We start from the raw sequence: 12,033 nt of genomic DNA, 5'->3' as shown, positions 1-12,033 counted from the left end.
ACTGAACACAGATCAATCGAGAAAACAGGAAGAAGTTGTTTGGAACTATGAAAAAAATAAGCAAAATATACAGACTGAGTGGTCCATGCTTAACATAGGCAATATTAAGGACAATAGCCGCTCAGTAGCGCTGTGGTTAGCGTGAGCAGCTGTGGAACGAGAGGTCCGTGGTTCAAGTCTTCTCTCGAGTGAAAATTTTAATTTCTTATTTTCAGGCAATTATCAAAGTTCAGGCACACACACACAATCAACTTCGCTCTCCCAAGTTCCAGGACATGTTCAGATTTGCTTGGACATATGCAGGATTTGACGGTGTACACACGGAAAAATTTGAAAACGTTAAAAACATATGTTTTGCCAGAGCACAGGGAAAACTGTGCGACTGTGAAACTGTTGCATTCATTTGTTGCAGTTTATGAGACAAACTCTTGTGATTTCATCACTTTTTTGGGAGTGATTATCACATCCACAAGAAAACCTAAATCGGGCAAGGTAGAAAAATCTTTTTACCCATTCACCAAGTTTACAAGTTAGGTGGGTCGACAACATATTCCTGTCAAGTGTCGTATAGAATATATCAGACGTGTTTTCCTGTGGAGCAATCGGTTGACCTATGACCTTGCGATTAAATGTTTTCGGTTCCCATTGGAGAGGCACGTCCTTTCGTCTACTAATCGCACGGTTTTGCGGTGCGGTCGCAAAACATAGACACTAAACTTATTACAGTGAACAGAGACGTCAATGAACGACGGGCAGATCATAACTTTGCGAAAATAAAGAAAGTAAACACACTAATGTTTTTTTCTCCAGGCGTCTGACACAGCTGGCCGCTCAAGACGCATTACGTCAAGGTCACTTGGCTTTCTTACTGAAATATTTATGACACCAGTTTGCACTAGTGACAGTCTCATATAAAAAATTTCACAGGTCGAGAATTTGCGTTACAAACGTGTAGAAACAAAATCCTGTAAATATAACAGCATCCAAAAAATTTTCGCCAGCATAGTGATACATTCACACATATATACACATTTCATAACTCTTAACGTACGATTCTCGGTTTCCAAACCAAAGTCCATAACCACTACTCATTATTCCTTGCTTTATTAGACATATACATATTCGTCAACACTTCTTCAATATTTCATCATAATAAATATGTAGCACAATCAAATTCCTGATATAGCATCAGCTTATTGATCATAAACATACCGCAACAGCGTAATACACATCGTCATCATAACATCATAAGACCTCAGCCAAATCTCAAAATCGTCATAGCTTCCTCCAATAATTTCAAAACCTAAAAAAAATTCTCTGCTCATTTCAATAGTGTCATCTACCTCAAACGTACTTTAAAAATCGAGATCCCATACCAAATACATCATTCAAAGCTCTCATAGTATCAAAGTGATTCTGAAAAAATATGAAGAGTTCACAAAGTACATACAAAATACAGTTTCATAAGTGTGAAGTTATCCAACTGTGTAATTGCATAAACATGTGTCACTGATGTAGTAAAAAAAATGTATGTCTCTCTCAGTTAAATGATCAGATAGCTGTGTAATTTATGTGTCAGAGAAATATGGTACCGATGTGTAAAGTTGTATAAGCAAATACCATATTAGCTAGGGCTCCTTGTGCTTGCCAAACACATGGTACACAAAGTAAGCGTGTACCCCCCTGAGGATTAATGTAATCATACCCTCAGGTGTTACAGATTTCAGCAATAGAATGAAATGTATCACGGAAAACCTTTGTGTCATTGTATTTGAAATATCTTTAAAAATAAATGTTTTAAGTACAAAATTAATCACTCAAATACGTGTACTGTAGCGCTAAACTGTGCGTCTTGTTGGAAGATAATCTCTGTGGAAGTGTCGTAGTTACCGTCCGCCGAAACCTACGTTCTGCAGAAGTCAATGTACTTACCTCATGATAAACAAAAGTAAAATGCTTTGCGTATAGATATCTTAGTTATTACGCTTATTGCCATGATGAAGAAAGTACTGTGCTGTAACGTATTGTTGTGCTACGGAAAAGGCTGTCTCCTTGTAGCTATACCACAAAAGTTACTACTAAAACATGTTTAACTTTCCAGAATAATACATAAAACTGTGCAGGCATACAACAAAAAAAACCGCAAAAGCAACATTGTAAATTGTCACTCATTAGTAGCGTCGTGATAAAATCGTGTAGCTGTCACATAACTACCACTGTGTCATCTAGTATCTCACAGAAAGTACTTTAAATCCAGAATGTATTTTCAAGTAAACCAAAATGTTGCATTAAAATCTCATTAGCAGTACTGGTAAATGTTCTAAGTATGTGAGCCTTATAGTCGTTACGTAATCGTGCAACTAACGAGCAAGAATGTACACACACAATAACACTGTGTCGTCTGTTCACAATGACAATGCATTCGTAATTTCTGTTTAAATATGTTCTCTTGGTTCTTGACTGGATATTTAACTTCAAACATTGTTGCATGTTAACAGTTTCTAAGTCTGACGAAGCATACTAGTAACATAAAGTGAAAAGTTATATGGCAAATACAAAGTTAAAAAAACAGATTATCATTCAATAAGCGGCTTTATATGTGAAGTGTGGTGAAATCCTTTACTCTTCGTAGTACTCAGAGTTTGAACTTGAATGCAATTGTCATGCAGTATACGTCGGTAAAGAATACTGGAATTTTTCTCAAGGTTAGCGTCTATGTTATTTTTCTCTGAGCCAGCCGGCGCACGTGGCTGCCTGCGGTGCGGGTGGGTCATTGTCTGTTTCTTTGTTGGCGCGCGTCGTTATTGGGATTAGGAGACCTAACTTCTACAAATTCACCTTGACGAGAAGGCCCTGCCCTGTTTGAAGCTCGCCAGTTCTGATGGAATTCAGGTGTGTCGTTTTGTCGGTAGTTTACATAGTTTCTTGTTTGTCGGTCATGTGGTGGAGAATTTCTCCCGGAATCGTAACTGCGTGGTGGACGGTTGCGTCTGAAGTTATTCTGTCTCCCTTGATAATAATTATTTTGGTTCCCAAATTGTCTGTTTCTATGGTTGTCTCTGTCATAGTCATTACTGCGGAGAGGTGATCTTTCCCTGTAATTATTACTACTCTGCCAACGGTTGTCATACGGGTGGTGTCTGTTTTGGTCACGATTTGTGTTGTGAGAATAGCCTTGTCGCATCCAGTTATTATTTCTTTCATCGCGGAATTGCGACGGATGTGACCTATAATTGTTGTGTTCCTGTTTTCGCGTTCCGCAATTGTCAGTGTCAGTTTCTAATTCTTGTAAGAGTCCCTGAACAGCTTCAGTGTCGTCTTTGCAACGTCCTGCCAAAATAATATGTCGTAAACGTTCAGGCAATTTGATTAAGCAAATGCGGATGAGTTCTTAGGGGCTGTATGGTTTTGACAGGTACTGATTCTTGTGCAACATGTCTTCAAAATATTTCACAAGACTGGAAAATTCTGATTGTTCGAAATGTTTCATCATTATGATGCTATGTTTTACTCGGTCTTGTGTAGCTTGAGACCAATATGCTGAGAGGAAGGCATGGTAAAATTCTCCTTCACTGTGGCAATCATGAATGACCGATCGCATTCTTACGGATGGTTCATTCTCTAAGTAGCCACACATAAATTCTAATCTGTGTTCTAATGACCAGTTGGGAGGAAAACAATGAAAGAATTGATGAAGTCACTCTTGTGCATGAATGTCGTTACCAGAATTCTTAAATGTTTTGAATTTACGTGTAGTAATGAACAGCTTATAGCCAAAATCATCATGTCGGCGAGTCGCATGTCTGTCATTGTTACGTCGTTTCGGCGGTTCCATCTCAAAATTCGGTGTACCTTGCCAATTTCTTTCATAATTTCCGAAGTGCCCTGTGTTATTATTTTGTGGCTGTTCCGTATTTCTAAGTCCCTCTTCCCGTATTGGAGCGCGAATGTCCTCTGAAATACGTAATTCTTGTATTACCTGTGTCAGCTGATCTTGTACTTCCCAGATTTCTCTTTGGTGTTGCGTATTAATTTGATTCTGATTTTGTTTGAATTTCGTAATTTGTTCGCACGCTTCTGTGTCATTAAAGACTATCGGTTTTGTATCATTGAGATTATCAACTACCTTCGTAGATAAATTATTTAGCTGATCCGAAAGTTCAAATACTTTCTCTGATAATGAACTTATTTCCTCAGAGTGTTTTTCTGAACCAAGTTTCAGAGTATCTACTGTGTCCTTTAAGCTTTCCTGAGTTTTTGCAAGTTGCGTAACTGAATCGGTAGATGCAACTGAGTCAATTTTAGCTTGCAAGGTGTCGTGATTTTCATGAAAAATGGTTTGCAGTTCTTTTATGGCTGCTTCGTGATTCTGTAATGCATTTTCATGTCGCGAAAAAATAGGTTGAAAATGCTCACAAATTTGTGTTTTTACTTCATTACAGACTTTTTGACATTTCGATTCAATGTTATGTAACTCAGTAGTTAAATCTTCACGTGTTTTTTCAAGTGTGGTGTCTAACTTTTGAAGTTGTTGCTGTGTTTGTCTCTGATTTTGTTCCATTGTGTCTAACTTTTGAAGCTTTTGTCCTATTTGTTGCATTAATTGTAATAACAATGCACTGGTGTCTGAAACATGTTCCTCAGTGCTATTCGGCAATGCATTTGAACCGGCAATATTCGCAGTTTAAAAAGCAGAAAATGTATCTTGACTTATTTGAGAAAACGGTGAGGACGCAAAACCTGAATCTACAGTATTTGCAAGATTGTGTCCTGTCATTTCGAATTCCTGAGGCAATCTGTTGGCGACCGATCGATCGATAATGCTTCCCTGTTCACTAATTGTTTCGCTGTCTACACCATTGTTTGCAGCCCACTCCATTTCCCTATGCACAATTACCAAATTACTACTTTTAACATTAGTTAATTCATTACTCGGTGGCGCTAACACACTGCTTTCGTCTTCACTGTCATTTCTCAGTTTACTTTGGAGCCTAGTATTACGTTTTTCACACGCCATTATTGTCACAATGTTTCACACGATAACACAGAAAAGCACAATTTGAAGAGCAAAAATAAGAGCACTGAAAATAATATCTAGTTAATTGCAGCTACGAAACACTTGGTGCAAATCTACATGCATGCCACAACTGATTTGCTGTACAACAATGAAAAACTACAACTACAAAGGAAATTCTCTCTATAATTACGCGCTAGCAATAAACAAAGGCTACACTAATTACACGAACTACATGAAAAAATCAGAAGATTCCAGTGAGGTATCCTCGGCTAAGTGTCGACATATGAAATGTCCCCTTTGAACAATTTATACAGGACTGTGCTTAAACTGACACACAATATTTTTTTAGCGCAACGCAATCTGACTTTCAATAATCTCTACAAGAGAATGGCCCTGACTAACATTAACCTATATGTTTCACAAATCACTTACCTCACAAAAATCTTCGTTACTCGAACTACTGCAATACAGCGAGCGCCACTACTGCCAGCTAAATGAAAGATTCAAACTGCGGAAGGCACTAACTACTGATATGCATAGTTAGCAAATGAAAGATTTTGATAGAGAACAAACAATGTATTTACCTTAATAGTCATTATATATATAGCAGCTCATGACATCCAGTCTTACAAATTTCAAAACTCCGCCATCTCTCTTCCCACATCCACCACTGCTGGCGGCTCACCTCCAACTGTGCAACGCTATGCGCTGTTAACAGCCAACAGCCCAACACTACAATGGCAGACAACAATGCAAACTAGCCACAGACTGCACACAGCACAGCCAGTTAGTTTCATACAGAGCGCTACGTAACGTTGCCAATAAGAAAACATAAACAGTCTACTTATAACTGCAACCTACATCGTTCTGAACCTGTCTAGTGTATTCATCTTTTGGTCTCCCTGTACGATTTTTGCCCTCCACGCTGCCCTCCAATTCTAAATTGGTGATTCCTTGATGCCTCAGAACACGTCCTACCAACCGATCCCTTCTTCTAGTCTAGTTGTGCCACAAATTCCTCTTCTCCCCAATTCTAATCAATACCTCCTCATTAGTTACGAGATCTACCCATCTCATTTTCAGCATTTTTCTGTTGCACCAAATTCCGAATGCTTCTATTCTCTTCTTGTCTAAACTATTTATCGTCCATGTTTCACTTCCATACACGGCTACATTCCATGCAAATACTTTCAGAAAAGACTTCCTGACACTTTAATCTACACTCGATTTTAACAAATTTCTCTTCTTCAGAAATGTCTCCTTGCTATTGCCAGTCTACATTTTATATCGTATCTATTTCGACCATCATCAGTTGTTTTGCCTCCCAAATAGCAAATCTCATCTATTACTTCGAGTGTCTCATTTTCTAATCTAATTCACTCAGCATCACCTGATTTAATTTACTACATTTTATTATCCTCGTTTTGCTTTTGTTGATGTTCATCTTATATCCTCCTTGAAGACACTGCCCATTCTGTGAAGCAGCTCTTCCAGGTCCTTTGCTGTCTCTGACAGAATTACAATGTCATCGGCAAACCTCAAAGTTTTATTCCTTCTCCAAGGATATTACTTCCTACTCCACATTTTTCTTTTGTTTTCTTTACTGCTTGCTCAATATACAGATTCAATAACATCGGGGATAGACTACAACCCTGTCTCACTTCCTTCTCAACTACTGTTTCCCTTTCGTGCCCTCGACTATTGTAACTGCCATTTGGTTTATGTACAAATTGCAAATAGCCTTTCGTTTCCTACATTTTACCCATGCCACACTCAGAATTTGAAAGGGAACATTTTAGTCAGCATAGTCGAAAGCTTTCTCTAAGTTTACAAACGCTAGAAACGTAGGTTTGCCTTTCCTTAATCTATCTTCTAAGATAAGTCGTAGGGTCAGTATTGCCTCACGTGTTCCAACATTTCTATGGAATCCAAACTGATCTTCCCTGAGGTCAGCTTCTACCGGTTATTCCATTCGTGTGCAAAGAATTTGTGTTAGTATCTTGCAGCCGTGCCTTATTAAACTGACAGTTCAGTAATTTTCACATCTGTCAACACCTGCTTTCTTTGGGACTGGAATTATTACATTCTTCTTGAAGTCTGAGGGTTTCGCCTGCCTCATACATCTTGCTCACCAGCTGGTAGAGCTTTGTCAGGGCTGGCTCTCCCAAGGCTATCAGTAGTTCTAAGGGAATGTTGTCTACTCCAGGGCCTTGTTTCGACTAAGGTCTTTCAGTGCTCTGTCAGACTCCTCACGCAGTATCGAATCTCCCATTTAATCTTCATCTACATCCTCTTCCATTTCCATAATATTATCTTCAAGAACATCGCCCTGGTATAGACCCTCTATATACTCCTTCCACCTTTCTGCTTTCCCTTCTTTGCTTAGAACTGGTTTTCCATCTGAGCTCTTGAAATTCATACAAGTGGTTCTCCTTTCTCCAAAGGTCTCTTTAATTTTCCTCTAGGCAGTATCTATCTTACCCCTAGTTGGATGTGCCTCTACATGCTTACATTTGTCCTCTAGCCATCCCTGCTTAGCCATTTTGCACTTCCTGTCGATCTCGTTTTTGAGACGTTTGTATTCCTGTTTGCCTGCTTCATTTACTGCATTTTTATATTTTCTCCTTTCATCAATTAAGTTCAATATTTCTTCTATTACCCAAGGATTTCTAGCAGCCCTCGTCTTTTTACCTACTTGATCCTCTGCTGTATTCACCATTTCATCTCTCAAAGCTACCCATTCTTCTTCTACTGTATTTCTTTCCGCCGTTCTTGTCAGTCGTTCCCTAATGCTCTCTCTGAAACTCTCTACAACCTCTGGTTCTTTCAGTTTATCCAGGCCCAACTCCTAAACTCCTTCCTTTTTGCAGTTTGTTCAGTTTTAGTCTACAGTTCATAACCAATACATTCTGGTCAGAGCCCACATCTGCTCCTGGAATGTCTTACAATTTAAAACTGGTTCCTAAATCTCTGTCTTAACATTATATACGAGTGTTGGAACTTATTTAGTGGCAACTATTTATTCACAACCGATACAAGAGAGTTACATGTTTGCACCTGTTACTGTCCTTCAAAGTAGTTACCAGCGCTGTGTAGAGCCCGCTGCTACCGATGTGGAGGCGTAGTACACCGTTGGCAGAGCCTGTTCTGTTGATGGTGCGAATGGTGCGGTCTAAAGTTATGGTGATTCTCGTGTACTACTGTGATGGTGTTATCCTAACGCATTACGTTCCTCCAGAGTTACATGTTTGCACCTGTTACGGTCCTTCAAAGTAGTTACCAGCGCTGTGTAGAGCTCGCTGCTAGCGATGTGGAGGCGTAGTACACCGTTGGCAGAGCCTGTTCTGTTGATGGTGCGAATGGTGCGGTCTAAAGTTATGGTGATTCTCGTGTACTACTGTGATGGTGTTATCCTAACGCATTACGTTCCTCCACGGCAGACCGTCAATGCACAGTATTACTGTTCGTTTTTGGAGCATCACCTGCGACCAGCTTTGCGAATGAAGCGGCGACACTTTCTGCCCACCCATCATTTTGCACGACAATGCGTGGGCACCAAGCTGTGGCTGCTCTGTTCGGTCGATGGGACGGGGAAGTACTGTACCATCCACCAAACTCCCAGGACTTAAGTCGTTGTGACTTTGATTTGATTCCCAAAATGAAGCAACCACTTTGTGGCATTCCCTTCAGAACTATTCCAGAGATTCGACAGGCAGTAGACCACTCCATTCGCACCATCAACAGAACAGGCTCCGCTAACGGTATACTATGCCTTCCACATCGTTGGCAAGGGGTTCTACACAGCGCTGGTGACTACTTTGAAGGACAATAACAGGTGCAAACATGTAACTCTTTTGTATCGGTTGTGAATAAGTAGTTGCCGCTGTTTAAGTTCCAACCCTCGTCATTTATCTGAAACTTCCAGTGTCTCCAGGCCTCTTCCATGTATACAACCTTCTATCATGATTCTTAAACCAAGTGTTGGCTATGAGTAAGTGATGCTCTGTGCAAAATTCCACCAGGCGGCTTCCTCTCTCATTACTTACCCCCATTCCACATTCACCTACTACTTTTCCTTCTCTTCCTTTTCCTACTGTTTTCCAGTCCCCAATTACTATTAAATTTTCGTCTCCCCTCACTATCTGAATGGTTTCTTTTATCTCATCATACATTTCTTCAATCTCTTCGTCACCTGCGGAGCTAGTTGGTATATAAAGCTGTGCTGTTGTGGTAGGCGTGGGTCTGGTTTCTATCTTCGCTACAATAATGCGTTCACTATGCTGTTCGTAGTAGCTTACCCGCGTTCCTATTTTTGTACTCATTATTAAACATACTCCTGCATTACCCCTATTTGATTTTGTATTTATAACCCTGTATTAATCTGACCAAAAGTCTTGTTTCTCCCCCAACGAACTTCACTAATTCCCACTATAACTGACTTTAACATATCCGTCTCCCCTTTTAAATTTTCTAACCTACCTGCCCGATTGAGGGATCCGACATTCCACGCTCCGATCCGTAGAACGACAGTTTTCTTTCTCCTGATAACGACATCCTCTTGAGTAGTCCCCACCCGGAGATCAGAATGGGGGACTATTTTACCTCCGGAATACTTTACCCAAGAGGACACCATCATCATTTAACCATATAGTAAAGCTGCATGCCTTCGGGAAAAATTACGGCTGTAGTTTCCCCTTGCTTTCAGCCGTTCGCAGTACCACCACAGCAAGGCCGTTTTGGTTAGTGTTACAAGGCCAGATGAGTCAATCATCCAGACTGTTGCCCCTGCAACTACTGAAAAGGCTGCTGCCCCTCATCAGGAACCACACGTTTGTCTGGCCTCTCAACAGATACCCCTCCGTTGTGGTTGCACCTACGGTACGGCTATCTGTATCGCTGAGGCACGCAAGCCTCCCAACCGATGGCAAGGTCCACGGATCATGGGGGTCGCCACAGACTACTTAATTCAAAAGATATTGTTGGTATGTTCTTGGATTTCAAAAAATCTTTTGATTCTGTTGACAGAGAAACTATAGATCAAATAATTCGAGAATTCGGCGTAAAGTCTAAACTGGCAAACCTAATCCGCAAAACATTTAAAGATACCTTCTGTAACGTAAAATTTATTGGAGAAATTTCACCGTCTTTCAATATAAAAACAGGCGTACGCCAATGTGACGGCCTGTCCCCAATTACTATTAATTGTGTGTTAGAGAAAATAGTAACTATTTGGAAGGTAAAACTTATTGAACTCAGCATCTCACCTGTAAGGTTAGGAAGAGGAAGCATTTGTAGATGATTTTGTTATACTTTCCAAAAATGTGGGATCTACTATAACACAAGTAAATCTCTTGGAAGAAATATCCAGCAGAACCAGCTTAAGAATTTCTGCAGAAAAAACAAATTTTCTATCAAATGTTATAGATGCTCCAAAATTTCTCAAAACAGATATTGGCCAAATAGAGAGGGTAAGAAGTATCTAGGTGAGATAATGCAACAAAATGCTTTGAAAACCTCTGCAATAGAGGAAGGGTTGCATAACATGGGGAAAGCGTGTAGTATCACCAAAGACATCTACAATAAAAAGTGTCTATCCAAAAATGCAAGAATAAGGCATTACAACACAGTAGTCAAGCCAGAATGCCTATATGCAACCGAATGCCTGGCATTAAACTCTAATTTAGATAATTTAGAAGTACCAGAAAGGCGAATTACAAGGAAAATATTAGGACCACAAAACGCAGCAAAAGGTTGGAAATTGTGAAGTAATGCTGGAATATACCAATACATAGAATATGTTTCAAACGTAATGAGAAAAAGAAGATTGGTGTTTGTTGGACATCTGTTTCGAATGCAAGACAGTAGATTATCTAATAAGATTTTCGGAAGCCCACAGCAAGCTGGGTCGACGAAGTGAAACAGGATTTAGAAAGGAACAATATGAAAGTGGAAGATATAAAAGCGTTTTGGGAAAATGTATTGTAAATGAAAGGATTCTGAGGTAGAGTAGCTAAAAAGATTGGTTCGAAAGGATCTGAAGACAGAAAGAAGAAACATAGTGAGCAGATGAAGGCATACTGGGAGAAAAAAAGAGAACAAAGAACGAAGAATTGAAATTGGAATGTAATCGCCGGATGGCCTATTCGCACTAATAATAATAATAATAATAATAATAAGAAGAAGAAGAAGAAGAATGCCTGACCCGTTGTTCGCAGCAGACGCCTGAGTGCTTCTTGAAGGCAAAACGCCTGTTGTTGAACAAATGTGTATACTGATACTACGTGAAATTGTAGTCAATCGAAACACACTTAAAATAAACATTTTACTCACAATGACTGACGACATGCCAGCCACAAAATTAATACTTTTCTTAACGAAACGTAGTTTTGCACTTTACTTAACTACGTGTTCAAATGGTTTACCATCGCCTGCACGCTTGCAACCGCCGTTCGAGAGAAAGATGAACAGCTAACACTAGACTGGATGTTACGTCGTTGCGTTCCTGGGGGATGCGACGGCGCACACCGTCTGGTGTGACTGGGGCTTCGTCGCAGGCTGCACCTTTCAGTGCTGCCCTTAGAAATGAGTAATGGAGAGTAGTCAAATGGCGGCACGTGGCCGGCCGCTGTACTGTAGCACTGCGTCCTGTCCGACGGTCAGGAGACATCTCACCCGTATTTGCGATGCACCACGGGGAGACCGAGCTGAGCTGGGCAGCCGTCGTGTCGGAACCACGTACGGTGCCTCTTATCCGGTGGTCCGTCTTCCAAAAAAACAGATGGCATGTTCGTAAGAAAGGGTGCTTACGTCTTTCCATTTAACACCCCTGCGATGACAGAAGAACTCACAATGGAGTTTCCCATGGTGCTGCACCAAACGTTTACGCTCCACGGTCGTCGGTGCTTTCCGTGACGAAGCCAGCGTGGATTTTCAGCTGGCCAGTAGCGCACTTTACGTAAATTTTCATTACTGTCATTCGTAAACGATGCGTCGTCGGTAAAGGGCACACGTTGGAA

Source organism: Schistocerca americana, chromosome 3 (genome assembly GCF_021461395.2).
Source record: "Schistocerca americana isolate TAMUIC-IGC-003095 chromosome 3, iqSchAmer2.1, whole genome shotgun sequence".
NCBI lineage: Eukaryota > Metazoa > Arthropoda > Insecta > Orthoptera > Acrididae > Schistocerca > Schistocerca americana.
Note: the sequence above shows the minus strand (reverse complement) of the source record.